Genomic DNA, 22,200 nt, shown 5'->3' with positions numbered 1-22,200 from the left:
TCGCATTAACACATGGTAGTTAATCAGCAAGGCCAAATCCAAGATCTCACTGCTGACCCGAACCGTCAGCTGTCCTGAAAATGGTTTTCCATGGTTTTCCATTTTCCTGCACTAAGGCGAATGCCGGAACAGTTCCTAGTATAGGGCATGGTTGCCAACACCCTGCCCTTCTCCGAGCATCTCATTCACCGTGACAAATCTCCCGCCCTGAGAGACGACGTTACCGTCTAAGAGGCCCGCCTCCTCCTTCAGGGGAGGAATGAAAACGTTTTTAGTAGTAGTCAAATCCTACTTACAGGATGTGTAAAGGACCTGTAAATAGTCAAGGAATCTGTATACCTTGGGTCTGTCATCAACGAGACTGGAAGCTACTAAAGAGATCAAACGGTTAGATTTCCTAAGTTCTGGCAGAACCGGGCAATATCAAAAGCTACGAAGATGCGCTTGGTGGAATCACTAATGTTCTCAGTCTTTTTTATTTACGGCTGTGAGACCTGGACCGTGAATGCTAGAGCCAAAAATCGAATTGATGCCTTTGAGATGTGGTGTTGGCGAAGAATGCTGCGTGTACCTTGGACGGAAAGAACTACTAATGTTTCCATTGTGAACGAACTGAGCATCAACACACGTCTATCTTCCCGTGTGAATGTTACCTCCAGTTTCTTGGCCATGTTTTCAGAAGAGAAGGGAAATTACTTGGAAAAACATTTTGCAAGGCAAAGTTGGAGGCAGTAGGCCACGAGGAAGAACAGCAAGTAGACGGTTAGATCAGGCGAAGAAAGGTCACTGGTCTACCTCTTCAGATCATGTTAAGGAAAGCTGAAAACCGCTTAGGATGGACGCGTCTCGTCAATGCTGCAATGCAGAAATGATAGTTATGAGATCTCGATGCTCAGTAATTAGTAAAACTACTAATGGTGGTGGTGGTGGTGGTGGTGAACACATCAAAGGTTTTCGGCGACGTAAGGATGGAAAAGTCTTTTTTTAATTTTATTTTTTTATTTTGGCTTTCGGTCTTAACGACCATTTAGCCAGCTACATTTTTGTAGGTTTCTGATTATTAATTATGAATTGACTTTGATGAATTTCACTTATATATTTTAAGACGAACACAAATACCCAGCACCCGAGCCGGAGAAATTAACAAGACGAAGTTTAAAATATACGAGCCGGCCTGGAATCAAACCCGGGACCCCTGTGACCAAAGGCCAGCACGCTAACCATAGAGCCATGGAGCCGGATATGGAAAAAGGTTTAGGATTGGGAGGTTAGTGGCCGTGGCCTCAATTAAGGTACAATCCTAGCATTTTCCTAATGTAAAAATGGGAACCACGGAAAATCATCTTAAGGCGACACTCCGGAGATAAAAATATATTTTTATCTAATACATGGATTTTCACGAAACTTTTTGGGAATGTCACCTATATGAAAGTATAGAGATATCACGAAAATTTCTGTCATACAATTAATAGCTCTTCCAAAATAAATTTTTGGTTTTGAAATTTTGAATTCCATGTTTTTCATGAAATTTAATTAACGTGTTAGTGAAAATTCGTAATTAGGTAGATAATACTTCTTTTAAAAGCGCTACGTATCAATTTTTCTATAGGTAATGTATATATAGAGATATATCGTACTAAAGTTTGTGTAATTTTTACGTTTTTACTTAAAAATCCGTACTATTTGAAAAAATTCTGGAATCAGAATATTAAGGGAGAAAAATGGGATTTAAAATTACAATTGGCAAACAAAGTATTTTTTACAGTGATAAATTGTTTGATTCGGCGAAATAACTTCGTGACAAGAAAAAAGAATCTCAATCCTTTCAATTTCAGTCATTAAAAATTTTTCACCAAAAAAACAAAATATCGATGTTTTATCTCCGGTGGGATTCGAACTCACCATCTCCCGAATGCAGTCCCACAGCTACGCGACACTGACCGCGTGGCCAACTTGCTCGGTGTGTTTCCGTTTAAGAACGGTTGTTAGTTTCGAGATGAAGTTCTCTAAAGGCACACAATTTCACTTTGCGCTATGTTGTTGCGAATAGTAAGTCTTCATCGTAAGGGGATCCCATTGCTTTCGAAGCGACTTGTAATTTCCTGTATCCTAGGGGAATTCATTACAGTTATGGTATGTGTGTTCGTTTTTATGACACTCTTTGACACGACACGACACGCTCACATTTTATGAGGTCGTGTTCCGCTGTTTAGTTAGGGAGAGATACCGTCTTCATGGCTATCCATAAATCCAACGTACCGTAATATAATTCATATACAGAGCCTTTATGGAACTGAAGAAATGTGTAGAATTTGTTTCCTTTCCTTTCTAGAGTTTTCAAGAAAACGTAACAAGTGTGTAAGAACAAAACTTGCATCATCTGTACTTCTAAAAGAATTGTTTTGAGTGTGAAAATGTATTTGATTGAAGAATTACATCTTCACTGTTTTGTAAACATGAAGAGACGTGACGTAATCCACATCACCACGAAGTACCTCGAATAATAACAAAGTAGATTTCCCTCGGAGGACACCGCATATGGTGTGATGACTTCGAAGTGCACTTACCTTCTCTATGTGTCCAGCGTCCGGCTCCATGGCTAAATGGTTAGCGTGCTGGCCTTTGGCCACAGGAGTCCCGGGTTCGATTCCCGGCAGGGTCGGGAATTTTAACCATCATCGGTTAATTCCGCTGGCACGGGAACTGGGTGTATGTGCCGTCATCATTTCATCCTCATCGTGACGCGCAGGTCGCCTACGGAAGTCAAATTAAAAGACCTGCACTTGGCGAGCCGAACATGTCCTCGGACACTCCCGGCACTAAAAGCCATACGCCATTTCATTTCTGTGTCCAGCTCCTTGGCCGAATGGTCACCTTACTGGACTTCGGTTTAGAGGATCTCAGGTTCGATTTCCAGCCGGATTGGAGTATTTTAACTCCGTATGGATTGATTCCTCTAGCTCGAGGAATGGGTATGTGTGTTTGTCTTCATTTCTCTTTATCTACACACAACGACATGCAAGGTAAGAAACCCGAGCCCCATAACCCGCAACAGTGTATGTCTACTGCTCCCGTCTAGCCTGTGGAGATAGATACTCCAGAAGATCTAATTGAAATGATAAAGATTGGAAATAGAGTGGTCTGACAGCATTCGCAAAAGGAGAACGCAGGCAAAGGAAAATATTTCTAAAATTCAGAGCATTTACTTATTTCCAACACACACACACGCGCGCGCGCGCGCGACATATTCTACGCCCAAAAGATTTGCGACCCTGGCTCTGACTCTGCTCCCGCCAATTTTTTTTCTCTATAGAATATACTTTCGTTTAATCTAGTGAAAAAAAATTAAATATCTCCACTACTTCAAAAGATAACATATGTTTGTAAATGCCTATATGTCACGTCCCGCTCTGTCACACACTATGTAGACACACTTTGCTGTTCGTTCCAAAGACACCAGTATCTAATAGCGTGTACGTCTCCTTTTGCTACTATTACAGTGTTTGATATTCGCGGAAGGCTTTCCACTAACAAGGAAACCTTTCCATCTGTAAGTCTCCGATCTTATTGAGATTTATTAAGACTACTTCAGTAGGAGTGTTTAATTCAGGCATATTAGAATTAAATGCCCAGTCGTATATTTAGTACCTGTTTTGGGGTGTCAAATTTTGCTCATTTAAGCATCGCGTAGACAGGAATGATCGACGGGGAACAGGTAGAGGCGGGGCGACCGGCCAGTTCATGTGCCACTTTCTTTCTTTCTTTCTTTCTCTCTCGCACACACATTACTACCCCGCCTCTGCCTGCTTCCCACAGCTCACTCATGTCTACGTGGAGCTTAAATGTGCCAATTTTGACACCCCAAAACAGGTCCTAAATGTACGACTGGGCATCTAATTTTGATATGACTCAACGAAGAATTCCTACTGAAGTCGTCGTACCAAATCTGTCAGATCGGAGACTTACAGTTGGAAGGGTTTCCTTGTAAGTTCTGATACGCTGAAGCTGGAGGTTGTTTCCATTCTTTCTGAAGTATGGTGAATAGTTGGCGGGCTGTTGGGAGAATTGATCTGGCACGCAACCGATGCTCTAGTTCATTCCAAAGATGTTCGATGGGGTTCAGATCAGAGTTTTGAGCAGGCCAGTCCATCCTCCTGACTTTCTTCGAACTATGATGCATAGGTCCTTTACTTTCAGGACAGGAGCATTATTATGCTGATGCAGAAAAGGTCAGATTCCAAATTGTTGCCACAGTGGGGGAAGCATGCCATTGTGAAAAATGTTTTCATAAACATCTGCATTCATTGTGCCATCGACCAGAACTAATGGTCCGAGTCCAAATCAGGAAAAACAGACCCTGACCTCCGAAGAATTTAACTGTCGCCACAATATACTCGGGTAAATACTGCTCGCCAGGCATTCGCCAAGTCCACACATGCCCATCTGAGTGTCACACATACACCGTGACTCATCATTAGACATCGGATTTATATGCTGTACAGGTCCTACCAACATTTTAAGAACACCTATATAGTTCATGAATATGACTCCTGTCCTTAAGCTATTGATCTCAGACTACGACTTTTTACAGAGAACTGGAACATATTTAAAGGAGCGTTTACCGACATTACGATTAAATTTTACTTTCAAACGCACTTCCTTGTCGGTTTTGGAAGTCTACATATCGGCAGACAAAAGACACATTTGCATACAAATCTTCTCATCACTACATAAAATGATCTTCCTCTGCTCCATAGACCAATGACAGCGTTGTTTGCACCGCTCTAAGCGACGTCTAGTATTCGTCCGAGTTATCAGTCTCCTGTGGCCAGCAGCAGGATCCTGAAAACAGAGATCTATCTCCTCCCGACGGATCGTTCTGTCTCTGACCTCTGTCCTTGATTTGCAACGGACGTCGACTTGGCAAGGATGTCTGATGATTGGTTCGTAGAGTACGCTTTAGAGTTCGGCAGTTCCTATCAGGCCTATCAGAGCGGTGATTGGCTTCAGTGCTTCCCTGATGTTTCCACTCCACAATAACATCGCTAACAGTGGACCTGGCTACTTGTGAAATACCTCCGACGAAATTCCCGAACTTAGAATTTACAATCATGTCTCATTCGAAATCCCTCAATTCTCTACGTTGATTCATCGTGACAGAAAATACGTATATGATGTTGACGCATTGTGTCTCCAGTATACACCTCGGATGCATAGCCGGATGTTGCACAGAGCGCGCTCAGTGGTGTGTTTGCTATTTGCTTTACGTCGCACCGACACAGATAGGTCTTATGGCGACGATGGGACAGGGAGGGGCTAGGAATGGGAAGGAAGCGGCCGTGGCTTTAATTAAGGCAAGGCCCCAGCATTTGCCTGGTGTTAAAATGGGAAACCACGGAAAACCATCTTCAGGGCTGCCAACAGTGGGGTTCGAACCCACTATCTCCTGGATACTGGCGGCACTTAAGCGACTGCAACTATCGATCTCGGTGTGTGTGTGTGTGTGTGTGTGTGTGTGTGTGTGTGTGTGTGTGTGTGTGTGTGTGTGTGTGTGTGTGTGTGTGTGTGTGTGTGTGTGTGTGTGTGTGTGTGTGTGTGTGTGTGTGTGTGTGTGTGTGTGTGTGTGTGTGTGTGTGTGTGTGTGTGTGTGTGTGCGCGCGCGCGCGCAGACTTCCCACTACATACAGAGAACATTGATGAACTATTGAAGATGTATGTATGGAATTTTGGATGGTAGTGTGTTTTACTTATACAATACTAGCTGGTGTACCCGTGTACATTCCATACAGAATTCTATGTGGAGTTGTACACACGTTGTGAATACGATTTTATTACATTGCATAATAACATCGGTACTTAAAAATTCAATTTTAGACCTCTTTCCCTAAACTACCATTTCATCCAGCGTGAATAAAATTATTTACAGCCTAGATTGTAGTGGTTCATTCCATAACTTCAGATACCGATTTTCATTGCATTCTCTTCAGCCATTTTCTTGTGATGCGCGTACAGACAGACGGAGAGTGAAAAAAATGCATTTCCTTCTTCATATGCACACAACACATCACGCTACTAACCGCCACAGAAGGGTGGAATAATGAATATACGCCTCCACATAAGGTTGGTGTCAGAAAGGGCAGCTGGCCATAAAACTGGCCCAGGTCCTCGTGTGCGACAGAGTTCACCATCAGAGTGTAAGAAAAGCGGCTGAATAAGAGGAAAAGGCAGTTGTCCGACATTTACCTGGTCATTTAATAATTACAAAACAAACACTATTGTTCATTGAATACTATTTCGAATGGAGTGGTGATACGAGTAATTTCGTATGGCTATTTCTAGCATTGGTGTTTATAGGAAATTGCGTGTTGATTTAGTGGAGGATAGTGTTGTATGTGATATTGAGTTGCAAGTATACTGGGGATGGCACAAACGCCCAGTCTCCGAACCAACTGAACTAACCGTTCTAAGATTAAAATCCTCGACCCGTGCGGGAATCGAACTCAGAGGCCCAAGACTGACTATTCAGACACGGATTTGGACATCCTGGTTTAAAATGCATTTTTGTCAAAATAATGCTTTGAATTATTTTCTAATTCCCTGGAACACAATTAAGAATTACGGGATGAATGGTTTAGGGGGCAGTGAAACGATTCAGAAGATGATGCGGGTTAATATGAATCAAGGGGTTATAGAGAGAAAGTAGGGGAGTAAATGTGCCTTATGTAAGAAAGCAATGAAGTGTGGCCACTTACTGCGGGGGTTCAGACTGTGAAGTACTTACTAAACAATGCAAGAGAACTTGCAGAGAGGGTGACTAGGGCCCGCGTGGAGAGAGAACGATAGGGAATAAATTACATCAAACTGGAGTGGGAATAGAACGAATTAAATTTGGAGGTGGCCAGGACGGTACACCGAACAAGTTAGTGGCCTTATACGGGTATTTTCCTGTTCGGGTGTGTAGCCTTACCTTGGAAGGAGTTTTTTGCTTTACGTCGCACTAACACAGGCAGGTCTTATGGCGACGATGGGACAGGGAAGGGCTAGGAGTGGGAAGGAAGCGGCCGTGGCCTTAATTAAGGTACAACCCCAGCATTTGCCTGGTGTGAAAATGGGAAACCACGGAAAACCATTTTCAGGGCTGCCGACTGTGGGGTTCGAACCTACTATCTCCCGAATACTGGATACTGGCCGCACTTAAGCGACTGCAGCTATCGAGCTCGGTGGAGTTCTTTCTTAGCAAGGCTTACATTATTTTCACAGGGGCAAAGGGCAACATTAAAGAGTCCCGATTCCTTAGTTGCATCGTCGAAATGGTTCGTAGAGTCCTGGATTCGATTCCTGGCTGTGTCATGAATTTTAACTGCGTATGATTAATTCCACTGGTTCCGGAACTGATGGTGTTGTGTTCGTCTCGGTACACATCTGCATGCATACGCAACACGTAACAACACACGAGATAATAATAATAATAATAATAATAATAATAATAATAATAATAATAATCGTATGGCCTCAGCTACCGTGTGCAGACATTTCAATTTGACGCCATCTGGCTGTCTGCTCGTCAATTTCGACGTTACGTTTTACTCTAGGCCCTCACTAGATGGCAGACCGAGTAAACCGAAACTCTCTTGGGCGTCTATGGCTGAGATTTAATGAATTTTGTCGGGTAAACACCAAATGTGTCACCAGAGATCTTTTACATGCCGACATCGTACGACATGGAGTGTCGAGTGGACTTTTTCCGCCCTTCAAAAATCCGACTACCTCTGCCGGGTTTGAACCCGCTATCTTGGGATCCGGAGGCCGACACTACCGCTGATCCACAGAGGCAGCTAACACACGAGAGTTTAATCCTGATGTAAAGAAATAGGCGGAGCACGTTTTCTTTGCACGTGGACATGGACGTAGTTGATTGGAGAAGCAACCGTCGCACTCGCTCGTCTGTATGCAAGCTCGAAGAAAAGTAGTAGGTCGCATTAATTTTATTGTATTTTAGTTTATTACATTTAGAGAGTTTGGAAGAGTCTGTCTGTCTGTCTGTCTGTCTGTCTGTCTGTCTGTCTGTCTGTCTGTCTGTCTGTCTGTCTGTCTGTCTGTCTGTCTGTCTGTCTGTCTGTCTGTCTGTCTGTCTGTCTGTCTGTCTGTCTGTTAGGTCATCAGCCCAGAGGCTGGTTGGATCCTCAAATAGCACCACCAAATGTTATGCAGTTATAAGGAAACCGCAAAAACCAATGGCAGCACTAAAATGAGGCGTACTAGGCAAGACGAGGAGTGAGGTAGTTTGCCATTGCTTTCCTCACTGGGTCAGAAAGTGCTATTGCAGCACGACTGACCCTATGAGCAACACCTTTCATAACACTCAGATGCACTAGTCGTGCTCTGAATGTCATTACTCAGCACCACCTGTACCCCAGCAGCTTCCATATTGTCACAGCCATGGATGAGACTGGGACTTCGGTGGAAGCTACACTTTACTCTGGCCTGTGCTAAGAGATGGATACAAAAGTACTGTATCCATCAAGAAATGGCAGCAGGCAAATTTGGAAGAGTTCGTAATCAAATTAATATATGGTTATCATATATACTAGTATACATGTTTTTATTTATAATAATAACGAGAAATGAAGGCATAAGGCGTGGTGTAATACAGGAAGTTTTCTCGTAGTGGTGGTACAGTGTGGAGATAAGGCGTTTCATCTTGTAGCAGCAGTCAGTGTCAATATCCATAGTGAGAGAAATGGAGCAAGAAGTAGGACCATCGCGTGTAGTGAAGCACAAAAGAGGAAAACCGCTCAGAAGTGACCATAGGCAGTGCATTGTGAATGTGTTCAATAAACTAAGTGAACAGAATCTAGATTTAGTCGTTTATTCAGAAGTTCAGATCTTCGCACTGTTGTCGTATGCGATGCGCAGCCCTGTACGTCCGAACACGAGACGTTGACGGGGTGGAGGTCGGTACTACACGCTCAGCGAATCACAACTCTTTCTTTGGCGGAGACGTGGACATACCATGTTTACATCAGGATTAAACTCTCGTGAAAAGACATATACCATCAGTCACAGAAACGCACAATAGTGATTACATCCATCTACACAGGGTTGGGGCCTGGAAGAGCATCCGGCCGTGAAACTGGGCCAAATCCGCAGCGCAGCGCAACGGTTAGTACTATTAGCTGCCATCCTTGCGGGCCTGGGTTCGATTCCCGGTACTGCCAGAAATTTTAAATGGCAGGAGGGCTGGTATTTGCTTGAAATGGTTCATGCAGTTCACCCCCATTGGGGGTGTGCCTTAAAAGAGCTGTACCACCTCCGAATGAGGACAAGAGTTTGCACTTATTTTGGCGACCTTAAGAAATAGGGTAAAAGACCAGGAACAAGAAGTTAAGAATCGTCTGTGGAAAGTGAATGGCGCATTTGTTCTTTTGTTCTTTTTTTACAATTTGTTTTACGTCGCGCCGACACAGATGGGTCTTATGGCGACGATGGGGTAGGAGAGGCCTAGGAGTTGGAAGTGGCCGTGGCCTTAATTAAGGTACGGCCTGGTGTGACAGTGGGAAACCACGGAAAACCACCTTCAGGGCTGCCGACAGTGGGGCTCGAACCCACTATCTCCCGAATGCAAGCTCACAGCTTTGACCGGTCATTTGTTCTTAAGCCTATGTGGAGGAATCTAAACATATTGAGGAAAAGCAAATTCCGGCTTTTCAAGACCACTGTTAGTTCAGTAGGCGCAATTTCTCTGTGGGTGCGAAACATAGAACATTGCCTATAAGACTACAAAGCAACTAGAAGTATTCGTGTCGCTGTCTGCGCTGAACTACCAACAGAAGATTGTTGGATGTTATACCTAAAGAGGTAACAGAATAACCAATCGAAGTCCGAATAAAGGAGGGGAAATAATGGATAGGGCACACTTACAGAAAGCCTACTGAAGCCATGGGTTGGAATCCGTAGGGGGCTCGAAGCGTGGACGTCCAAAGAAGACCAGGAGCGAGGTGAAGAGACTGTCCAACAATGAAGAGCGATGAAAGCATTTCACGGATGCTTGAGCTCCAGTAGGAGCAACAGGAAATAAGTCAGACGATTTTGTGTATTCGTCAATTTCCTTCTAGATGATACTAGTTAGACTAAAAGTTTGGCTCGCATATTATTTGAAGTTAAATTGTTTCGAATTTAGATCGAAGAATACTTTTCATGATTAAAGCATACATAAGCCTACATTAAATAGAAACGGTAATGAGTTATAGCCTACATTTGTTAATGTTGCCGTAGAGCGATAGTGGTGTGGTATTTATTGTTCTAAGTGCAATGACCTCCACCTCTCATACGTCATAAATTCTTATCCTCATATACCAAGGAATAACTCTAATTCTTCGAAGGTTGAAGGTATCGATTAAAAAGTGGACACTGGAAGTCATCCAAATGAGACTCCTCCGCGGTAGAAAAACACCCACAGTAACCCCTGCCTGTCGTAAGAGGCAACTGAACGGGGCTTCAGGGGCTGTTAACTTTGGAACGTTGGTTGGTGACCACGGTGCCTTCAGCTGAGTCCTGACATTACTTCCACTTACTTGTGCCAGGCTCCTCACTTTCATCTATTCCATCGCACCTCCCATGGTTAACTCTTGTTCTTTACCGACTCCGACGGTATTAGAGAACTCGAGGCCTAGGGAGTCTTTCATTTTCACGCCCTGCGTGATCCTTGTCTTTCTTTGACCGATATCTTCATTTTTGGAAGTGTCAGATCCCTTCCATTTTTCCTTTTGATTAGTGTTATATAGAGGATGGTTGGCCAGTTGTACGTCCTCTGAAAAACAATCACCACCACCACCTCGGCGTCATCTACAGTAGTTCAGCCCTAAGCAGTAAGTAATATTATCTTCCTTTAGTCCTGCAACCGCGTGAGCACCAGTAACGTACAGAATGTCGAACCGAGCTGTACAGCGTCAATTTCGGCGATCGTGTAAAATCACCCTGCAACAAAATCCCGGTCCGCTGGGTGTATTTCAGCGAACTATCAAAGAAAGTTGCTCGAGCATGTTGCAACTAGCCTGGACGGTGTTTGAGTTGTCAGTATGCTTCAGTCAGTCAGTCAATCAATCAACGATCTGACCGAGCTCGATAGCTGCAGTCGCTTAAGTGCGGCCAGTATCCAGTATTTGGGAGAAAGTAGGTTCGAACCCCACTGTCGGCAGCCCTGGTTTTCCGTGGTTTCCCATTTTCACACCAGGCAAATGCTGGAGCCGTACCTTAATTAAGGCCACGGCCGCTTCCTTCCCAGTTCTAGCCCATTCCTGTCCCATCGTCGCCATAAGACCTATCTGTGTCGGTGCGACGTAAAGCAACTTGCAATCAACGATCTGTACTTAGGGCGATCGCCCAGCTGACAGATTCCCTGTCAATTGTTTACCTAGCTTTTTCTTAAATATTTTCAACGTACTTGGGATTTTATCGAACATTTCCCTTGATAATTTATTCCAATCCCTTATTCCTCGTCCTATAAATGAATATTTGCCCCACTTTGCCCTCTTGAATTAATTCTAACTTTATCTTCCTATTTTCAAAATCTTCACTCAAGCTTATCCTTCTACTTACGTCATTCTAGGCCACCTTACCACTGACAGCTCGAAACATACCACATAGTCGAGCATCTCGTCTTCTTACTCCCAACCAAGTCTTCCCAGTCCAAAGTTTGCAACGTTTTAGTAACACTATGTCGGAAATCTTCCAGAACAAATCGTGTGCTTTCTTTCGATTTTCTTTTTCCTGTTGTAGAACTGGGCAGTCATACTTAATTACAATCGTTAACTTGATCTGCGTGTGGTATTTTTATCCGTTTTCAATTCTTCAGTTCATAGTGCAATGCAGCGGTCGACACAGATAGGTCTTATGGCGACGATGGGACAGGAAAGGCCTAGGAATGGGAAGCGGCCGTGGCTTTAATTAAGGTACAGCCCCAGCATTTGCCTGGTGTGAGTATGGGAGGGCGAAAATTCAAGTATGGGTTCATCAAGGTAAAACATCCAGACACACCTCGTCTGTTCTTAGAGAGAATGGAGATGGAAACTGGAATCCGTACAATTCCTTTTACTTACATTCCGTTGAAAGCACCCGATGGGTCACCCATTGCATTTGGACTCGGGGCCTTAGAGAATAGACGTCCACACACTATCAATGGCCTCTGGAAAGTCTGTCGGGAGGAGTGGGATAATGTAGACATGGTAATTCTGCGAAAATGTCTGCTACGATGGAAAAATTATTATTATTATTATTATTATTATTATTATTATTATTATTATTATTATTATTATTATTGTTGTTATTTGTTTAATATTTTTATTTATTTATTTATTTATTTATTTATTTATTTATTTATTTATTTATTTATTTATTTATTTATTTTCCCCAAATTGGGCAAGCTACACATACACGGGAGTGCCTCCATTCGGGCTATAGCTAGAAATGTTGAATTTTCAATTGGGCATGATCGTTTGTGGAGACATGGGTTTTCATAAGCTAATTACCCTTAAAACATCGTCCCCAGAGATCCCGAACGACCTTCTGTAGTATTCTTGGGAACAGTCTGGTTGCGGAAATACCTGTAGGCTATTTTTCATCTGAACAGTTCGCATTTTCTTCTGGTGCAGAATCCTATTTGATATTGCCAAGATCATTCCTTGTTGGTGAACCTTGTAAGATCTTCTTTTCTTCATGGGGTCTCTAAATATTAGTTCCTAATTAGCGTCGACCTCTAAGATCCTTTGCCACCACCTTGTACAGTAAGATAATCATGACTGAAAGTAACTTAGCTGCTAGAAATTGTTGAGAACCGTTGATTTGCCTACGTCAATGCGACATTATCTATTAATTCGGTCCGTTCTTTTGCTATTGATTGGTGGCGTTATCCCTTCATCACCATCATGGTCGTCTTCAGTTTCTCCAGTGGCGGGTGAAAGTGGAGGAATGAGCGCCCCCCCCCCTTTTCCCCTGCACCTTACAGGGGGCGGTTATTCTATCGATCCGGGCTAAAAACGCTGCTGTCCCTCTCCGCTCTTAAAGCTGCACTGCTGCGGTGCCCATCAGCCGCGCCCCTTTAAGCGATACCATGAAAGCAATTAATAATCTTGTGTAAGGAAGATATCAAACGGGTTATGTAATAGGTGTAATGATTCTTGATAATCTCCCTCAGATTGTACCGTAAACTTCACACAGCGCGTGGGATAGTACAGGATGTCAACTAACTCCTCCTTTACTTTCTACATATTAATAAGACAGATTGCGATTATAAAAGCTTTTCCATAGCATTTTAACTATCGGGTGCATGACTTCAGAAGTGTAATTTTCGGTGATGTTAAGGAAAGTAGTAAAGGTCCAAACCGGCAAATTTTGACCTTTTTTTAAATTTTTACATTTTATTAACGTGTGAATCATTCTGTTTAATGTAGCGTTTGTTTCACTCAAATATTCGAATATTTAGTATTTTAAATAATTTATTTAATATATTGGTGCACTTCTATTTCAAGACACGTTTTGTGCAATGTATCACTTATTTCTAGGGTCTGGATTTAAAAAAACGCATATGCGTATATGCAAATGCATATTTTGAACGTTGAGCGTTAGGGCATATACAGACATATTTTTCTCTAATATGTGATCGAATATTTAAGATTTCTGAATGAAATTTAAAGTCTAGTGAACCCTGTACATCCCTTGGCAGCATAAGAAGCATTCCCTGATCAAGGAACAAGCTTTCAGTGTCGCAATATAAGCAGGTAGACGGATAATGACGCTTTTCACAATAGCTATTTCCTTCTTTCTGACATTCCTCTTTTCTTCTCCTTAAAGTAGCTTCCCGAGGTTTGCTTAAACAAGTGCGTTCATCTGTTAACTTGCTCTTCGTCTACTGCAGTATTTCACCAGCTTAAACTATAAAAATGCCTAAATATTTTGCCAGAAGAATGTTCCGAGAAGTCGTTGCCAATGTTCAAGTATTCACTTACGGCCGTCGACGTAGAACGATCATTTTTCAGCGTAAAAATTAATTCCAGCAGACAACAGAAAGTTATTGACTCCTGAAAACATTGAAAAACTGTTGAAACCTATTGGCTTACATCATTTTGCAAGGAATTGAAGATGTTTATCAGTTTATCACAGAGTTAAAATTAAATGATGCGTCTGGCAAGTGTGTTTTGTTTTATTTTTTGTGCATATTTTCGTGCATATGAGCATGCATATTTTCGGAGTTTTTAGTGCATATGAATCCGGACCCTACTGATTTCACACATCTCAAGACTATTTACTCTAAAATACTGTGGTTTGGCGTATTTTGAAGATAAATATTTGTTCTATTAGTTGGTCACCTTCCTGGAGGCGTGCAGTCTCAAGATGCAGTGTTTTTTCGGGCGGAGGATTTTAAAGATCATATTCTGCAGTAGGTAAGCGTTACCCAAACTTTTACTTTTAATTGCAATTTACTTAAAATCACTTTTTTTAAAACAATATTTGTCACACTGTTGTGGCAGTATGGATCTACTTTGGTTGACATTTCTTGAATACTTTATTTTGTATAATAAAATTAGCGTACCCGTGCGAGAATTCTCGCATGTGCAAATCCGCCTCCCCACTCCCACCCCCACTTTCTCGCCATATCCGTATGAAGGGTGAATTTATTTCTGACTTATTAAGCTTCTTTCAAGGAGCTAGCTACAGAGACGCATCAAGTCCGCCGTGCTTCTTTGCATGTTTGATGTAGTATCATTGATATCAAGTACCATTCAATCGTAACTACCCCGGTATATTATGCAAGCCTTATGCGTTAAACTAAACGTGAGTCATTATTTCGATAAGAACAGCAAAAACCGCACCAAACCAAGCATCGGTCAAATAATCGCGGACACTTAATCACAAGTCCTCCACTCTTAACCTATCTGGTTAAGTTTTGAAGCACTCACTACGTTACCGTGCTGCTGATTTCACTGAACACAACACGATAGATCATGCCAAGCTCGGTCGTACAACTGCTACGACTTGATGAAAAACGTATACTTGAGCATACACGCATACTTTCATAATCTTCGTCATATTAGACATTCCGACTGGGGCTCAACAATAACTTAAACGGCATCCAGATTGTCACAGTTCCTCTCTGGGACCTTGAAAACTATGGATTCGACATTAATGTAGGTCGTTTTCTATTATTTTTATACTTCACCCCCTATCCATCCCCACCGAAAGGAGTCCTATGAGTGTCATACACAACAGTATATTTTTTTCCAGGTGGTAAGTCATATGTGTACCAATTTTGGTTGGCAGCTACTGTACGTCTGGACGTAATGCATAATCTTGCTGCTGTAGAATCTCGGACCTGACGTTGCCAGGGTCACGCAGTTCATTTCTTTATCGGATTCCTAAAGCAGGGGTAGTGTGGTGCCAGTATCTCCATAACGGTTGGTTTTAGGGCCTTAAAACATGGTTTTTGGGCCCGTAGGTCTTACCAAGTTTTGTTCTTTGCTTCAAGGGGCTTAAAATGAGTTTGTCTCGACTTGTACGACAAAATCGATATTTCGCCTATGTTAGCCTAGCATTTATAAAATAAAATATAAATCTCCCCGTCGCCCTCCCCCTCCTCGAATTGTTTTGAAAATAAAATACAGCCCATGTCCCTCAGGGATAATGTATATTTACATTAATAAAATAATTTTTAGAATCGGTCCAGTAGTTTGAGATTACCCTCCAGATATACACAAACTCACAAAATTCACACTCTCTCTCTTTATTATATTAGTATAGATGCAGAAAACAATTAAAATTCGGGAATATTTTTTTAAAAATTCCGTATTTTAAAGCTATTCTAGATCAGTGTTTGCAAAAGACAGGAGTTAACATAATATTAAAAGGTCATCTTTCTACACTCAATGGCTACTGAGACTAATACGGATTAATCCCAGTTCTACGGCGGAATACCCTGCCTTTTTGTGTGTGTGTGTGTGTTTCTTGATACCGTGATGCGTTGTATGTAAATAAAGATTTGTGGTAAGACTATCTAAAACGCCATGTCCTCGAGCTAGAGGAATGAACTAAACGTGGCTGAAATCCCAGGCCGTGAATCGAACCCGGGGCTCTTTGCACCGAAGGCCAATTAACTGACCATTCTGTCAAGGAGGTGGTAGTGGTGGTTATTGTTTTAAGACGAAGTACAACTCGGTAACCAACCTCTATTAACACCAATTAGAGGGAACATATGGAATGTGCCCGACACTTCGAATAATGAAGGCATCGGCCAAAGAAAGACCAGAGCCACGAAGGGCGTGGAAATGAGACTGCCTCGGCCCCGATACATAATACCGCCAGAGTTTGTAAAGTAGAGTTGACCAAGGGAGGTCGGATGGGATAGATGAAAGCGAGGAGCCTGTCAGAAGTGGAAGCTATGCCAGAACTCAGCTAAGGGCCCCGTGGTCGCCAACCCACGGTCCCACGTTGAGAGCCCCTGGGGCCCGTTTTAGTCACCTCGTACGATAGGCAAGGGATATCGTGGGTGTTATTCTACCTCCTTCACCCACAGGGGGGTTCATGAGCCAAGGAGCTTGGCAGATTATTATAATATTGTCATCTGAAGAAATTATAGCCGACATATCATCTCGTTTTAGTTTTCCCCTCTTAAATCATTGCAAATATTTAAAGAGAGTTGCGCAGTTGAGCAAGTGCTCGCCTTACGTGCTCGGAGTTGCGGAGTCTATTTCTGACGCAATAGGTTAGCTTTTGAGTGGCAATCAGTATTCTTGAACTACTGTAACTAGAATGCATGGTACGGATACGTCCATTACAAGCGATCTTGGGGCGTAATAGCGAAGTATATCGTCACTGGCTTCACACCAAGGCAGTCACAACTCGAATCTTGACTAGTGCACGTGGAATTTTTGATATGATTTGTCACAACCCTATTGTACTCCACGAAAAATCAGGTCCCGTGGCTGTGATGACGATATAAAACTACCGTACAAGATTGCTTGCAGAATACCCCCAGGAAGATGATAAACTCCGTGGATACTAGTAGTAGTCTTCCAACATACACATTTAAATGTATTTCATATTATTTTCTTTGCTTCTAAACCGTATAAAGCTTAAAAATCCGTAGGAAGAAACGGATTTCAATTGTCTGTACGGACGTTTTAACAAAAGAGTTAATCAAACTGCAATGATAACCAACGAAGAGTATTCAAACACGCGTAGAGATTTCTGGTAACCTTTTACAGGTCAGTGGCTAAATATATGCACTATTAGCTATTATCTCCACATGGATTATTGACAATGGTTAAAAATCATTATACTTATATGAAAATATGAATATTGGGATATAATACGGCAATCACTCCAGAAACACTCAATAAATAACAACAAACTGAGAATATTCACAACACGTGATACTGCTAGGTACGCAAGAACTCCGTCTCTAAAATATTTAGCCACTTTCAGCCCAGATGGCATCACAGTGCAGAAAACGACACGCAGAACAGAAAGTGGCCATATATTAAGCCACTGAACGTCTCCAGACACTACCAAATTCAATAAGGTTCAATATCAATGACTTCTGTCAAGCATATTCGACTTTAATGAAGTGTATACATATTTAGCCACTGTTCATGTACGCAAACTAAACATAAATTAATGTGTGTTCAAGGGTTGAAGCTTGCGGAGGGAAACTTTTCTGTGCGTTCACTGTTCAGAGATTCGAGGTATCCAATTAAATTAGGGTTATGAAGGACCCTTACCATGTCTCGGTGCAGAAGTGTTTGACAGGATCGAATGCGCTGTACCTTATAGAATTGAATGAATCCCTTTAGATACGACACAAAGCTACTGGAAAATTTGTATTTTGAAGTGAAGACTTCTAATCATCACAGATAACCACGTTCCTTTGATTCTCTCCTTCTTCCTGACATTTTTTCCAATTACTTCGGGACGACAAGTGTGAATTATGCTCAGTGTACGGCTGGGTCTCTGTCTTGACGTTAACTTAATATGGAGGGGTGTATTTATTATATTATTAGCGGTTGCTTGCAGGGGCGTATGCAGAGGGAGGGGGGATTTGTGGATAAATTCCCCTCCCCCCCCCCTATTGTGGCAACCATGTAAATGAAGATATTGAGAGGCTCAGTGTTTGGCTTTTGATTTGAACTACGTATTTGCCAACAATGTGTTGATGCTTCCATTAATACATATAGATAAATCTATGTAACTTATGTTTTTTCTTCTAAAAGCAGTCATCCTGAACCATTTCTGCACTTAGAATTTTGCGACAGTGTTTTTTCCCAACAGAACATCGAGTACTGAAACTGTTTGCTGTCGTACTAGTAACCAACACGAGATTAGAACGCTCTTTTTCATCCCTGAAATATTTAAAAGGTTATTTGCAGAATCTGACTGCACAGGAAAGTTTGAATATGTTAGCTCTTTTGTATACTGTATTATACACAAAGAACATATGACCGTAGAAAATACAATCCATGAGCTGGACAAAAATCCCGGGAGACGTCTGCTATTGTAATCAACATGAATACAAATGTCTTAATTAAATAATTGTTATTTTGAAAGTTTTAATTTACTGTTTCTAATTTCGCAATATGCACCTAACGTTATTTTATGGAATTTCTAATTTTAAAATTTAATATCCCCCGCCACTGAAAATAATTTCTGCGTACGCCCCTGGTTGCTTGTGAGTTGTGTTGTGTTTTGTGTACGAAGAGGTGTTTATAAAGATGAGCACAAACACTCAGTCCCCGAACAGGGGTAATTAACCGGACGCGACTAAAATCACTGACCTGGCTGCGAATCGAATCGAATCCAAGGCCCTCTGAACCGAAGAATACGCTGACCAATCAGCCAAGGACACAAACCTCTGCGACTCAGAACTAACTTGTGAAAATAAATTCTGTAGGAAACTGTTTTGCGTAATCTTCAATATCGTTGGGAATTATTCATTGTACTGCATTGCGCAAAAGTTTCCATATTTACGAAAGTGTTTTCTCAAGCTGTTAATTTGCAGTAAATCCTGCGTCCGGTACATTAATTACTTCCAGAGATTCTTTAGGCTGTGCAGAACCACTGAAAAAAAAGTCTTACAACTCTTATACTTTCGTTTTCATTTTCATTTTTTTAAAGAACACGCGTCGAAATACATTCATCAATGTAATGTATCCTTTGTGTAAAAGTTCCTCATAAATAAGAGGAATTTCCAAAGTGGAGAAGTTGATACCACATATTACGAGTATATTGTCAACGGAACTTGAGCTGCCCGTTATTTGGTTACTCGTGTACCGGGCAAATATTCCAGTTTTCTCTGTGTTACCTACCCGATCATCATCAGTCGTATTACTCATTATTGAGTGCCGTGACCCCACTGTTTTTTCTCTAGAGTTATATGCTTCACAAAGTGTCGCCACCCAAATCGATCTTCAGCTATTCTTAGGACGTTCTGAAGAGGGTCAGTTATCTTCCTAGCCTGATCTATGTACCTGCTTGCTGTCCTTCCATGTGGTCTACTGCCTTCTATGATAGACTTTTCCAGGTTGTCTCCATCCCTCCTTAAGCTATGTTCAAGGAACCGAAGTATTATTTCACCGACACGTGTAGAGAGACGTTTTACTATCTTCAGCTCTTTAATGATGGACTCATTTGTTCTCCTTCCGATCCAAGCTACACGTAGTATTCTACGCCAACACCACATCTCAAAGGCATTGGTGTTGTCTTTGTCCTTAGCCTTGATGGTCCATGTCTCACAACCGTAAAAGAACACGGAAAATACTAGTGCTTCAACCAATCGAATCTTCGTGATTTTGGATATTGTCCAGTGCTACCAGTTCTTGGTTTACTCATGGCTGCACGTCCCAGGACAATACGCCTCTTTATCTATCGCAGTTTCCTGTCTCTCTTATACATGACCCAAGGTATAAAAGGTCATTAATCAACTGCAGTCCCTTTAATCGACCTGTGAGGTGCGTTTGATTTCCACGATCAATGATCATGAGTTTGGTCTTCTTCAAATTGATTCTAATCCGGAAATGAGACTTGGATCATTTACTCTTGCAAGTAAATCTGCAAGCTCATCCCCACTACTGGCAATGAGTGTGGTGTCGTCAGCAAAACGCAAGTTGTTGATTATTCGTCCAGCAATTGAGTTACCACGAGATCAACCATTACAGTAAGAGCTCTCCTCATGATGTGCTCGGCATAGATGTTGTATAGCTGGGGAGACTACACAGCCTTATCTTACGCCTTTGGATGCTACCCGATAGTTAATGTTATTTACAAACAAATGGTAACCATAGTACTGTCAGGTGTTCTTTTCCTCAGATATTCAATTTTAAACATAAATACCGTACTTTTGAAATAAACCTCGGTAGTAAGATAAATTAAGCTGTCAAATTAGGCTCAACTCTTATTTCATACTGTTGTGAGAGAGAAATACCATATAAATCCTGGTACTGTCATACACGTTTGCTAAAGTAGGCGTTTGTTAAGATCACTGGCCACATGATGGGGTATAGTGGGTAACTCAACGCCCGGTCACCTTTGACCCCAAGAATTAACCTGGTGCTCATTTTTGGTGTAGGCTGAATGAACCTCAGGGCCATATGCACCTCCCGAATTGGAAACCTCGTTTCTTACATTTTTTCAGCTTTCTGACGGGGAAGCGAACCTACGTCCTTACGGACGAATCGAGCACGCCAGGCAGCCTCTGTATTGATATAGCCAATAGGTATATAAATTTATATTTGTAAGTTGATATTGGTTAAATGTTTTATAATAGGGTCGTGCAGTTTTTTCTCAGATTAACAAGAAGACACTGAATGTTCAACGGGAGTTGCAGGTTTAACTGTAGTAGTACTGTATGTTCACAAATGAGACTTGTACTGGGTAGAATGTACGGGTTGCCTACAGACTGACGGTCGCAATGGCAATATGGTGATGTCATTACGCCAATCCTACTCTCGCGAAAGTTCAATACGAATAAGTGTGAAGCCGTGAAAATTAAGTTTTCAAAAACTCTGTCTTGATTGAATTGGGTTGTTTTTACTTCACTGAGATAGCTCACACTGTAAGGTTGTTAGGAAAGTTGTACAGTCGTTCAAAAACGTAATTCTTTTTATTTAATTGCCAGTTTAAAACAGAGTAGTAAACCTCAATTACAGTAAAACTATAAATGATTTGAATACTTATTAAATTACATTGACCCAAGTCTTAGATCTTAATAATTAAAAATAAACTTCTTAATAACTAAATTATTCAGTACTTACAGTAGCTTTTTGACAGCTTTCAGTGTGATGTTAATTCTTAGTGTCGTGGCAGTGTAGCTGCAAAACGTTTTATGAATTTGGATATTGACATGTCGAAGTCCAAGTTATTGTCAATGCTAACAGCTTCATTATAGTTGTTACATGACGTATAGAGTGGAGAATTGTTTTTTCACAACTTGTCTTATAGCGACGATGGGACAGGAAAGGGCTTAATTAAGGTACAGTCCCAGAATTTGCCTGGTGTGAAAATGGGAAACCACGGAAAACCATCTTCAGGGCTGCCAACAGTGGGGTTCGAACCCACTGTCTCCCGGATGCAAGCTCACTGCTGCGCGGCCCTAACCGCACGGCCAACTCGCCCGGTGAGAATGGTTGTGGTCGGTCGTCTGAGCTCTTTCAGTCCTAATGTGCTGCTGCGTTCTCTTGAGTGCAAGTGAGGTACGCGAGAATTCAATAGCGACAGTAAATTCATATTATCTATTTTATTGTTTAATAATTTATGCAGGTACTTACCATCGATTATTCTTCTGATCATTCCAGTGAGCGCATGTATTGTTTAATTTCCTCCCAGGAACATTTTTTTTTTCAGAAATAATTGAAAATAGAGATACTATGTTGGATGTGGGTATCCACAGGATTTGTATGTACGTGAGAGTTGACTTATATTTTGATCATTAAATTTAAGTCTGAAAAAATATTAAATGCGATAACATACAATAAATACCATGCGCTCATTAAAAAAGAAAGTGACTACACATTCACATTCCAAGGTTTTGGTCATTATAGCTCAGTGACACTGTCGCTACCAGTGTGGCCACGGTTCAAATCCCAAAACAATATTCTAAATTTTGGTAATTGATTAATGCCCTATTTCGGATTGTTTTCCACGAACCGACTACGCTGG

At 41.7% G+C, this 22,200-nt stretch overlaps 1 protein-coding gene across 1 annotated transcript in view; it reads left to right on the top strand.

Annotated features, from left to right (window-relative positions):
* LOC136872158 (zinc finger SWIM domain-containing protein 5) overlaps positions 1-22,200 on the top strand; it is a 182,522-nt gene that overhangs the window by 122,470 nt on the left and 37,852 nt on the right. The window lies entirely within an intron of this gene.

Source organism: Anabrus simplex, chromosome 4, assembly GCF_040414725.1.
Source record: "Anabrus simplex isolate iqAnaSimp1 chromosome 4, ASM4041472v1, whole genome shotgun sequence".
Taxonomy (NCBI): Eukaryota; Metazoa; Arthropoda; class Insecta; order Orthoptera; family Tettigoniidae; genus Anabrus; species Anabrus simplex.
The sequence above is the reverse complement of the archived record's forward strand: the minus strand, read 5'-3'. Positions and strand labels throughout refer to the sequence as shown.